This window comes from Harpegnathos saltator, unplaced genomic scaffold (assembly GCF_003227715.2).
Source record: "Harpegnathos saltator strain DR-91 unplaced genomic scaffold, Hsal_v8.6 scaffold562, whole genome shotgun sequence".
In the NCBI taxonomy this organism is placed as follows: domain Eukaryota; kingdom Metazoa; phylum Arthropoda; class Insecta; order Hymenoptera; family Formicidae; genus Harpegnathos; species Harpegnathos saltator.
The window spans coordinates 1,185,740-1,198,152 of NW_020230385.1; positions in this window are offsets into that span (position 1 = coordinate 1,185,740).

A 12,413-nucleotide genomic window follows, 5' to 3' on the forward strand; every position below is an offset into this window, starting at 1 on the left:
TGAACGGATCGGATCCAGCGGAAGGGGGAGGTTTTGGGGGAGGGCGGGGCGGGCTGGGCGGCGATCTGTAGTGAAAATGCGACTCGCGCGGGACTCGTTTCGAACGGTCACAGGCCATGGCCGGTGCTGGCTGCTTTTAGTGTGAAATGAATGCTTGTAATTACGAAGGGGTCACAAGGAGAGAGAGGCGGGAGGGCGGGCGGCGGATCGGGCGAGCGGGGCGAGGGCGAAGGGAGAGCTGGTGGGTAGGTGGGTAGGTGAAACTGGCCGGGGCAGAGGACGGGAGTAACGGAATGGTTCGCTGAAGCCGCACACACTGGGCCGCAATGATAGACTGTACCGACCGCTTGGTCGGTCAGTTCATCGACGCTGCTGCAGCGCTGCACGCTGCGCCCATCCTATCATAATGTCCACTAATTGTAATAGCCACCCTCTCTGTCGACCCACCGCCCAATCGAAGGTAAAGGGACTCGTGCGGGGCCGGGAATACGTAGGCTCTCGTGAGCGACCTGTGAGCGGGAGACACTCTCTCTCGCATTCCGCCACGACGTGGATACGTGGGGCGCGCATCCTGCGCGAAAGAATCGGCAAATCACAAGGAAACGCAAGGCCGCGAAGAGCGTCCCGTGTAATTCAGCCATGGACGCGAGTCGCGACAATACGACGTAAACTTGGTCACGCAATTTCGCGCGGGGGGATCATCCGTGCTGCTGTCCACGATAGCTTCCCGCAAACTCGGCGAACCGGTGATTCCGTAACCTGAAGACAAATGCGAATCGTCTTCTCGTCCTAAAGTCGCCTTCGGCGAAATCTGTGCGCCTGCGGCGCGTCAAATGATGTATGTGATTAAAGTCTACCCTCTGCCCTACAAAGAGCGCAATCTCGAAATTTACATCTTGGAAGATGGGCCAAGAGGCGGTCGCTGGGCTTCATATTTTATTTTATTTCCTGACGCTGCAATATCATTTGCGGGCCAAACGTCTTCTTCCCCCTCCCCCCCTCCCCCTCGCCGCGCAATCGACTTGCGGCCACATTAATTTAGCGATTCGGGGCGATATATTCCGGAGTTTGCCAGCTGAAACAGCTTTATGCGCCAGATTTAATTAATAATCTAGATTAGATATATGAGTCGTGTGTTACGCCGAGGCGTTCTTAGTTGGCAGATTCGGCCCCGAGTGTAATTTCGCCGGTAATTGGTCCGATACGGAAAACTTGCCTCACCGTCTAATCGGTCGCGAGACTCGCTCCGAGTGCCGTTAACTATGCGCCGAGGCTGTGTACGTTATAACGTGGTTATTATTCACAGCCGGGCGCGTCACATTCATCAAAATAATGACAAACTTTTGCGCGCACCGAGTGCATGCGCGGAAATGAGCGCAATTAAGAAAGACTCTCGTGTTTCATCGGCAGCGAAATTAGCTCTCCGCTCAAAACGTCACCGCGATCTTCGCTTTAACGTATAGTTTCCACGTTCGCTTCAGCTTCGCCATTCATTACGCAAATTGATACACATCGACAATGCGAGACTAAATATCGAGCGACAGTAGCGGTTATCTCCAACGGCGAGCGTTCTTCCGAGCGAGTAACACATTTAAGTATCCGCTTCCGATCGAACGCGCCTGGACAATCCATTGTTGCGACGACAGACCGCGGAAGGCGACGCGCGAGTGAGGGGGGGAGGGAGGAGAAGGAGGTCCCTGCTGTGAGGCGAGAGACACACATCTTTTTTACGACGCCCTCGAGAGTGTTTGAGCGGGCGAGAGAATTAAACGACGTTATCCGCGGCAATTCATTAACTATGTCGGGAACAATTACGATTGTCAAGTCGAGACGTAACGAGATCTGAGACGAGCATAATTATGGCTATCAGATTCGGAGCTAATAGCTCCGCATCACCCCAAGCGCGGAGTATTGTTGCCGTCTCCCTCGTTGCCTCGGGGCTCTCCGCGTAATTACCATTACCCACAAACCGATAGCTACCGTGCTTATCATATTCTGCGGCAATAACAGCGTTGATACAGCTACCGCGCCGTGATTGCGTTCGATTCGCGGCGTCGCTCGCCGCCCCGCCCCGCCCCGCCCCGCGCTGCGCCGCGCCGCGCCGCTCGTAATCGGAGAACTAGTCGAGAAAAATTAAAGTCGCGCACGAACGGTCCAGCTGATTTAATCTGGCGAATCGTGAAACAATGTGACACGCTTCGAAACCACCGATCGTTGTCGCCTCAGGTGTTTGCCCCTCTTTATAATTCCAGAAAAAGAAATCTACACTTTCACGCGCGAGTCGACGCGAGAAATTGAAAAAGTCGTAAATCGACGAGTAGCGAAGAATCGCGGGCAACACCGCGGGGGAATTAGCGAGCACGATCGGAAGGAAACGTTAATGTTAATGTTAATGTTGTAATTTATATTACAATTGGTATAAACGTTAACACGATGCGCGTATCAATTAATATTTCGTCGTACACCTTTCCGTCTAATTGGTCGCTAGTTTCCCCGATATTACACGTAATTGCTATCCTATGTTATGTTATGCGATTGTTACAATTTATAACCATTATTAATATTAATGTTAGATACACGATATTATTATTATTATCGTTATCTGTATAATGTGCCTTCTATATATACACTGCGTACATATATATTATATATATATATATTTTTTTTTTTCTTCTTATGCATAAATGATAATCGATAGACGTCGATAGAAAACGAAGATAGAGCGCCTCGAGCGAAGAATCGTCGAGTCTCCCGTCTTCCAGACGGGGCCGGGGCACTAATAAATTTTCCGCTTACTTTCGTAGCATCGTCACTTTATTACCCGCGTCTAGCCATACCGCGTATTTACTTCTCGCTTAATATTCTATGCTTTCATGAGACGAGAGACCGCTTTACGACCGCGGCGAAGTACCGTATAATGCAGTTTTAAGCCACGACTTGTGAGCCCCGGAGACCAATGATAAACTGCAACAATAATAATAACGCTCTATACACGATGTGGTCGAATGCGCGCTGGAAAATGCATTACGATCCCGTGCGCTGCGTTTCTACGACGAATTAAAAGCACGCCGCGCGCACGCGCCTAAGCCGTGCGTGTATTAATTTCGTACGCGTTGATTACGCGCAAAATTAATACCCCCTGTTTCTGCGTTTCTATTAGCGCGACATCGTTATTATTCTCTCGCATATTATCAGAGGGAGAGGGAGAGAGAGGGAGAGGGAGAGGGAGAGAGAGAGAGAGAGAGAGAGAGAGAGAGAGAGAGAGAGAGAGAGGCGCGATATAAAATTCCAGAAAAATATATCGTTTCCCCCGTAGCGGCAAGGCGCAAATTGCAATTTTCCGAGAAACACTAGCCGTAAGCACGGGGGAGATTGGTTTTCTAAAGAAATTTACAATCCGCCGGATGGCGACGCCTAACAGTGTTTGCTCGGTCGTACCTCAACGGACAGAAGGAGATTCCCGGACGAGAGCACAGAGAACGAGAGGGAGAGAGAGAGGAGCAGGGAGAGGGGGATAGGGGGGGACCTGAGCGTGATAAACAAGAGACAAAGGAAAAAAGGGCGAAATTGCGAGCATACTTCTCGCGTCGGGCGAAGGACCGAACGCGGAAAAAAGAGGGCGGGGGGGGGGGGCGGGCGGGCGGGTAGAAATTAATTTCGAACAGTCGTCGCCTCGCACGCGCGCGCTGCGCCAGACAAGTCTCTGACTCGTTCTACTCGCCGAACGGAGGCCCGACGGGGAAGAGCCGCCGGGAAGGGACGATCCGCTCGAAAGTCCCACGGCGACGCGCAGAGAGCGAAATGAAGTCGAGAAAGCTCGTGAGCCCCTCGCAACAGCGCGATACGCACACCGGCTACGAATCAATATTTAATCATCCCCCCAACACACACGCTCGCGCGCGCGTTCATGTGCTGCGCCAGCCGCTGGAAGCGGCTGTCTCCACTCGTCTTACGTATCCCGTCTAACGCTTCGGTCGAAATAGGCAATATAAGTTGCTCCTGCGCGTGTGCGCTCCTGCGCTGGAATTTCCCGGGTCGAAATTTTGATCCTCGCGAACCCCCCGATATTCCCCGTATTTTATTCAGTTAATTCAATGCTCCGAAGCCTCCATAGCTTTGACCCACTTTGCTTTCACTCAAAGCCTACAGCCTCGCTGAGAGGCCCTGCCGAGTTTCGAAATTCTCGTCGTATCTTCGACTTCAACTGCCGAATATTTATGGATTCCGGAGGACCGATAGAGATTTACGTGAAAACGAGGTTCCTACCTCTCGTTCTCGCGTTGTCGGCAACGTCGTGACAGCCGGCATTCTCTCTTCCGCGCGATTCTAGCCCGATGCGGCGGATAATCGCGTCGCTTTGAAATAATGAACGCCGCGCGCCAGTCGAGCGCGGCATTTTGATATCCTGCGACATTCAACAAGTGTGAGCTATTCGAACGTACAAAGACGCGCGCACTATATTCTCCGCCGTCTTCCGCATTCATATGCAGATAGACGGTCGCTTCGTTATAGGATTAACCACCGTTTCTCCTCGAGGCTCGGGAGAATCGGCACGTATTCGAGGACCCGCCGAGTATACGACGATCTCCGACCTCTCCTGCGAGAGGGAGGGAAAGAAACGCGCGGCAAAGGGGATGAGAGCGAAGAAATATATAAACTTCAAGGACAAATAATAAGCCAAGGACCGAGAGAGCAGATGTAAAAAAAAATTGCCACGACACGAGATAACACGTCGGTCGCAGCGGCAACGATGAAAATTAATAAGACGTGGAAAATTAACGCACTCGAGCCGAAAGCGGCTCGAGCCGAAAGCAATCGCGCGCAGAAGGATGCGTGAGAGGATATAAAGACAGGATGAAAAATTTGGTGAATTTTGGGAAATAACAAAGACCGCGTCAAACGAGGAACGAGGAGAGGGAGAGGCGGCGGCAAAAGCGCAAAACAGAGAGAGACAGAGAGAGAGAGAGAGAGAGAGAGAGAGAGAGAGAGAGAAAGCGAGAGGATTTAATTAAAATCAGAGGGCCACGACGCGGCGCGAGGAAGAATAAATCTTATCGCGCGCAATTAACGTATGCGTTTCTCCGTCTGCCGGGGGGATTCCCTCTCGCCTCTGATATTCCCGTCCGCGGCATCTCCTGTCCCTCTTCGATTCCGTCTTTTTCGCCCATTTATCCTTCGTCATCCGCTCGCGAGACCCGATCTCGCCCTCGCCCTCGCTCTCGCCCTCGCCCTCTCACGCCTCTCGGTAACATTCTCTCTCGCGTGGGAACTAAACGCGAACTCTTGTCACGAGCACGTGCGCGCGCCGCAACACGGCTCGCCGGAAATGACGTAATAATTAATGGGCTCGTATCAATTAGCGGGCGCCTACTCCCCCGGTCGGCAGTTTTAAATCGGTCTGTGCACGCTGCAAATCTCTCTCTCTCTCTCTCTCTCTCTCTCTCTCTCTCTCTCTCTCGCTCTCTCTCTCTCTCTCTCTCTCTCTCTCTCTCTCTCTCTCTCACGGCCCCGGCCCGCATACGAGCCGCACCTATTAATTACGAAAAGGTCCATCAATTTGACACATTAACGTATCGCCGGTGCAGATGTCGCGCTAACGCTAAACCGCGCCGCCATGTGCGGCGAAAAATGTCGCTTTGCGCGCGACGGCGTGATGTTTTTTGAAATCTCCCGAGAGAGAGAGAGAGAGAGAGAGAGAGAGAGAAAGCGATTGCTCGCCGATTAATATCGGCCCTCGGCGAGACGCGCTGATGATTTCTGCAGTCGCGCTCTCATCGTTTCAGCAACGGTTCTTTTCTCTTCCTTCTCGCAGATCGAGAACAAAATGAAACCGACCGCTTCCTCAATTCGCCGGTCATCTTTCAACCGAGTCCGAGTTCAACCGACCAAACGAGCAGCAGCCGATTTTCGTCCCGGTTTCAACGCGTACCGGTATAATGTAAGCGTGTTTCTCTCGGCTGGAAATTTTCTCTTCCAACGGCGTATTTTATATATATATCGAGATCGCACACGATTCATGCGTCGCAGCACCAGTCGCACTATCGAGTAACAAAGCAACACGCCGAAAACGAAGGTGGAAGAGCGAAACCAAAAGCTAACGCCGCAGCTGGCACGCGAGCGCGTACCGTCGCGCCATTATTTATAGGATTTACGGGATTTGGTCGACCGCAAAGGCAAAGGCAACTGTACGGAGCACTGCGCCCTTGAGGGCTCCGGCTCCACAAGGCGAGGGTGTTGCCAAGTGGAAACTGAGAAGACGTTACTGTTTACTATCTCACCGCGAAGACCCCGCTCGGTTCCCAGGAGCATACGTTTGCTTATATTGTTGGCCCGTGGTCGCATTCTCTGGTCGCATCATCCCACCCTTAAACAATGCGCGCCATAGCGAATGCTTCTCTTGGGAAGTAAACGACAGCCTGCTTAGGATAATGCGGCCATCAGGAAACGCCGCGGCTCGTAACAAAGGTAAGACGGACACATTGCCCACGTACTCGCCACCATGACGCCAACGTGGAAATTGAAAATATCCGTAATTCAAAGGACCACCTTGATTAAAATCGCCTCTCGCGTTCATTGTCGCTGGTGAGCCTCGCGCTGTAAACATTTTACGACGCCGATCTATTCTGGAGAAAGAGGAGAACGAGCTTACCCCTTTGTTTTCGGACGGGAGGGCCGAAAAAAAGAACGCCAAGATTGGAAACCTAAACGGCTCTTTTCAGCCCAGAGCAAGAGACGACCCTGCGTTCAACTGCGGGATCTTCGATCAGGATTAATTATCCTAATTTATTTCTGGATAGGCGAGAGAGAGAGAGAGAAGAGAGAGAAAAAAAAAAAAAAAAAAAAAAGAGAGAAGAGAGAGAGAGAGAGAGAGAGAGAGAGAGAGAGAGAGAGAGAGAGAGAGAGAGAGAGAGAGAGAGAGAGAGAGAGAGAGAGAGAGAGAGCGAGCACGAGGGCCAAGAAGAATGCGTGACACGCCGAAATTAGAAATTTACGCGACTCGCTTCGAATCCATTGTCCGACTCCCGTCGGCGCTGGCGCGCCAAGTTCGCTCCGCGAGACACTCGAGAGTGCGTAACAACCGATTTGCATTTCTATTAGTGTCCATCGGGCTGTGACTCTTAGACAATTGTTCGTCCCAAATCCCGTCAATTTCAGCGGCACCCGTAACCCTTGACAATTTCCCTCCCCTCGGCACCGGCACCCCGAAAACTTTAAACTCTCCGCGGAGACTATGTTTAATCGTACGGAATGAGCGCCGTGCGCGCGCGAGAGAAAGAGAGGGAGAGAGAGAGAGAGAGAGAGAGAGAGAGAGAGAGAAAGAAAGAGAAAAAGAGAGAGAGAGAGAGAGAGAGAGATGAAGGTACATACACAATACCGCGCCGAGACGCACCGGCCGACCCGCTGGGATTAAAAGTCGATCGTCCAGCACGAGTCCCGATGGGGTACGTGTTAATACGCCAGCTGATGCACGCCTGTCGCTTCCTGCGCGTCTCATAGATATAATTCGATCTAGTAGTAATAAATGAGACGGACAAACGATCCGTGAAATAGGCACAATGTCGCGCGTCGGTGCTTGTTGACGCGAAACGAGCTTAATCCGCCAAGAGGAAATTGCCGTCAGCTTTATATGAAACGTCCCGGCATGCATATTATCATAGTTACCGCGATGAAAAAAGATATATCAACGAATTTGTATGTCGAACGAGTACGTATAAAGCTGTCGAATTGTACGAAGAAACATAGAGCGACCGAGAAATCGGTATAAATGAAGCTGCAGAGCGAAAATGATGATTTTAATTTACGTATTTCTCTCTCTCTCTCTCTCTCTCTCTCTCTTTCTCTCTCTCTCTCTCTCTCTCTCTCTCTCTCTTTCTACAATTTATATATATACAAAAAGGTATTATTTCTCGTATATAAATAAATATAAAATTACACGTAGAATGCTTCGAGACATTTCATCCGGAATTCTCTTCAAGTTCTCTACACTATAGACAGCGCGACGCAAATAAAGTCCGAGGCGACAAAGTCGAGGACACATCGTCGAGGACCCAGTCGTGAAAATCAGACGTGCAATGTACGCGCAATCTTGCTCGTCTAATTTTCTCGTCCAAAGTTTCATGTAGTCTCGATTAGCGGTCGATGACGAAAGCGAAGCATTTGATCGAATGGACGAGCAGGCAGCAGAGCCGGCTTAATAAACTCCATCACGCATACCGTGTTCCATGCTCGGTAATATAGCAACGTCCCCGATAATCAGGCTTAAGTTCGTTGACACGGCAGAAAGGGGCGCGAAACTATTTGACGGCCGAGCAGGCTGATTGGTCGATCTAATTATCGGGACAATTATAGGCTCGAAGCGCGCGCACGTCGTTTCTCGCCGGCGAAACGAAACTCGGTAAACGCCAAACGTGATCGCAACTATTCCCGCCGGGAACTTCCCGCGGGAAGTTTCCAACAAGCGCGGCAGGAATTTACTTCGTTTTTCGCGAGCTAACAAAATACTTCTATAACTAAGCAGCTTTCGAGTTGAGTGAATTACTTTAGAATGACGCCGTGCGAGATACACACACACACACACACACACACAGACGCGCATTAAATATATATAGGACGGTCGTGTGAAACCTAAACGCAACCTTATTTAAGTCTCAACTTTTCGCTAAGACGCGCGAACGCGCTCGCGAAATTTCCCGACTTGGACTTCGCCCTGCGATATTTCCGGCTCGTTAATTTGCGAATTTGCGGAAAATTCGTAGCGAATAAATAAAACCCCCGCGCGCGACGCGATTAGCGCAAAGTGAGACGGCAAGTGGAGCACGGCGGGGATTAACAAAGACGAGAGATAACAAAGAGAGAGATAGGGAAACGTAGACAAGAGCGAGAATTCACGGACACGGTCGGCGCGTGCAACAATTTGCAAATTATCATGCATCCCGCGAATCGCCCTGCGAAATCTTACCGTGGCTCGTGCTAATTAAGGACGCGTGAAAATGATCCTTCTGGCCGCGGTTTATCAGATCACGACACACCGGACAGTTCATTAATTACCGTCGGGCGAGGGCGCAGCTACGCCGGAGGGCCGCGGGGTGAAAATGGGTCGGCATTTTTCCCCCGGCTTATCCGACATCGCGGAGATTCGTCACGAATCAAGTCCGACAATTTAATTCCGTCGGTCTGATCTCTATGATCGCGTACACACACATACACACACACACACACGGTCGCCGTCGCCGTCGCCGTCGCCGCCGTACACGTTACCCGCTGCTCGTTGTTCCCGTTATTCCCGCGCAAATGCGAAGGAAAAATCCTATCCACCCGTATGAATATTCAGTCGCGATAAATAAAATTATGCGGCTCGCCGCCACCGCGCTCGCGCGAAACCGAGCGATCGCGTTTCGTGCCTCTTTGTATGCAGGATACAGGGCGCCGCCGGTGTGAGCGCGCAGCACGATAAAATTAGCGTGTCCTCGATTGCGGGCAAATGAGGAAATGCGAAAAACTTCAGGTAACTGTGACCTGATTCCGCGCGGCGCGTTCCTTAAGCCAGTTTGACACGTTGCGCCAGCTCGGAAATTAGATCGACCACCTCTCTCGCCATATTGCGAGAGCCTGAAACATCGGAAATACGGCAGCTTGTTTCCGATTTCCTTTCTAATTCTTATTGTGTCCTGGCTCAAAAGTATTTTCGTGACTCTATTTTACCGAGAGAGCTCGCGGACGGATCTGAAAATTCGTAAACCAGCTAATCTTTTCGGGATTAGGAAAGAGCCAAAATTCTACCGATGTTTGAAATCTCCGTCCTATTTTGTACACAAAAATAATCTACAAAATTTTTCCACATGTACCGAACACAATTAATGGCTTCCCTGCTATATCAGCCGAAATAGTTAGCAAAGGAAATTCCGTTGCTGATTTCGGACTATATAGTTTTACGATTATATTAGATTCATGAAGCTAATAATAAAACTAACCATTTTTCCTATCGCTCTCTTCCGGTGACTTCCGGTGACGCTTTATTCGAATTTCAGGTTATTTCTCTCCCTGTGAAAAGTGAACTGAAGAAATATTTTCTCGAAACATCGGAAACGGATCCACAGTGGACATGGCCAACCCGGAAGTCGAATCAAGCATTCCTCCACACAAGCTTAAAAAGTGTCAGAATACATTATTCTCTACTGTATTTGTCTCTCTAACAAATACTCGCTATTGGTACGTTTTAAGCTTTATCGTCATTATTTCATTTCGCCTGACCGCAGTTTCTCTTTGTCGTACGAAAGAACGAATAATGAAGTTTATCTCGGCAAACATCGGCTACATCGCGTTTGTGAACGCGATTTACAGATTTTCTCGACCTCTGGCCGCTTCTACGACTTTCTTCCTTACCAACTTCTCGACTTTACACATTTTACTTCTTCCCGCTTACAGCCGCGTATAATATTTAAACCCATTGAATTGTTGCTCCCCGCGCGCCCATCCGACACACCGCTCTGATCCGGAGCGATTCCGCCGCAAAAAATGAAGCTCATTGCCGCCCAACTTCGATATACAGGCCGCGATATATTCCGCTTACAAGCGGCGCGATTAAAATCAAACACGCCTGGCCCCGCCACGCGATTGTTTCCCTGGCCCTTAGGAGGCTTTCACTGCGCGTCGTCGGTCGTCTCGAGAAGATCCTCCACGCGAGCCGCCATTATGCACCGTGATGATCGGGGACTCGACGAGCGGCATAATTTAAAGCCGAGCATGTTGAAAGCGCGCGATCAAGAAGTCCGCCCGGCGACAGATATTAATTTAGCCAGCGCAAGTGAGACGCACGCATACCGCGAGCCGCGCCTGCTATGTAATATTTAAGCCGAGTATTCGCCGGCCGCGTTTCGCCTTTATGCGCGAGGGGGTGCTAAAAGCGCATGCTAAGGGGTGCTAAGCTCGTCCGCAGCCGAGCCTCGCCGCAAGCGGCTGAATTAATCGCGGCGCCCGGCGAAAATAATTATTGCTCGTCGCCTGCCTCGCGTGTACGGCGCGATAATTAACGTTTACACGTCGCATCGCTCTTTTAGGCGTTCGGCGGCGGGAGCGGGCGGTTTGTTTGCCAGGCTGAACGTTAACGACAACGGTTAGCGCGGTTAGCCGCGTCTCGTGCGTTGCCTTTGCGTTTCGTCGGTATGAGCGCATTTCTCCGTGCGTCTTGAAGCACGCAATCTTAACACGCAGGAGACACGTTTCTTCTCGTCCTGCGAGAACTCGAGGAAGCGCCCCGGCGGAGGCGACTTGCGTGCTTAGCGCGGCTTCCAGCTGACCGCGGCTCGCAGTCGGATCGGCCAACAGCTGCGTGACGCTCATAACGAAGCTGTGCAAGTGAGTGCAATTCACTTGAGGTGACGGCGCGTGCTCAGAATTCGAGTAGCAGCAGCAGCAGCAGCAGCAGCAGTAGCAGCAGTAGCAGCAGTAGCAGCAGTAGCAGCAGTAGCAGCAGTAGCAGCAGCGCACACAGCCGGGCCCCGGCTCCGATCCGGGTTTGCTAAACTCCGAAATTTTTCACCTCCGCGGTCAACGGCAGCCGCCGCGATTCGATCTCGTGATTTAGTCCGAGCCCCGCCGCGGCCCCCTCGTCCGCCGCGCAGCAGCCACCCCCCCCTCCCGCTTAGCCTCTCGCCCGACTAATCTGGGTTTCCGTAACGCCCGGCTGAAGAGACTGTCGCAGCCTCCTTGGCCTGCCGATCACGTCTTGACCGCATCTCGTCCCGTCGCGTCGAGTCGGATTCCGAGACCGGTCGGAGCCGCTGGCCAACGTAGCGTAAAGAAGCCTGATTGTCCATACTGTCCGGCCGTGCTAAGTTATGGAGATTCCTAATTCCTAATTCCCGGCCTGCCCCGCGTCGGCTCTCCCGCGCGTTACGCCGATCGGGATGCCGCTGTGGGAGCCTCCCGGCGATACATCTCGACTAAAGACAATATCGCGAAGCGCGTCACGTCGAAGCGAGGGAGTCGCGCGTTCGCGAGGTCGACTCCTGCACGCTGGCTGCTTTGACGTTTAATTTTTCCCTTCGGTCTCCAACGAGGCAAGGAGGGTGCATTTCGCGGGTAAGGATTAATAAGAAGGTTAAATTGACGTACTCGAGTCTCGCGAGCGTGCACATCGCGCGGCTCGAGTGACGTGCAGCGGCAGCGTCGTGTCCGCGGCGAGAAGAGCGAGCGGCGGAGTTGTGGACGGAGCGGAGGAGCCTGTCGCGCATTAAATGACGTTGACTCGGAGTAACGCTGAGCTGGCGGCTGCAGCTGAACGGCCGGAGGATAGGACGTTCTTGGCCGTCCTCGTTAGCACCCTCCCGCGACCTGCGAAGCCGCTCTCTGTTCGCGCTCTCTTCCGCTCCCAAGCACATCCACTCTCTCGACTCAGCGAAGGCATCGTGCCG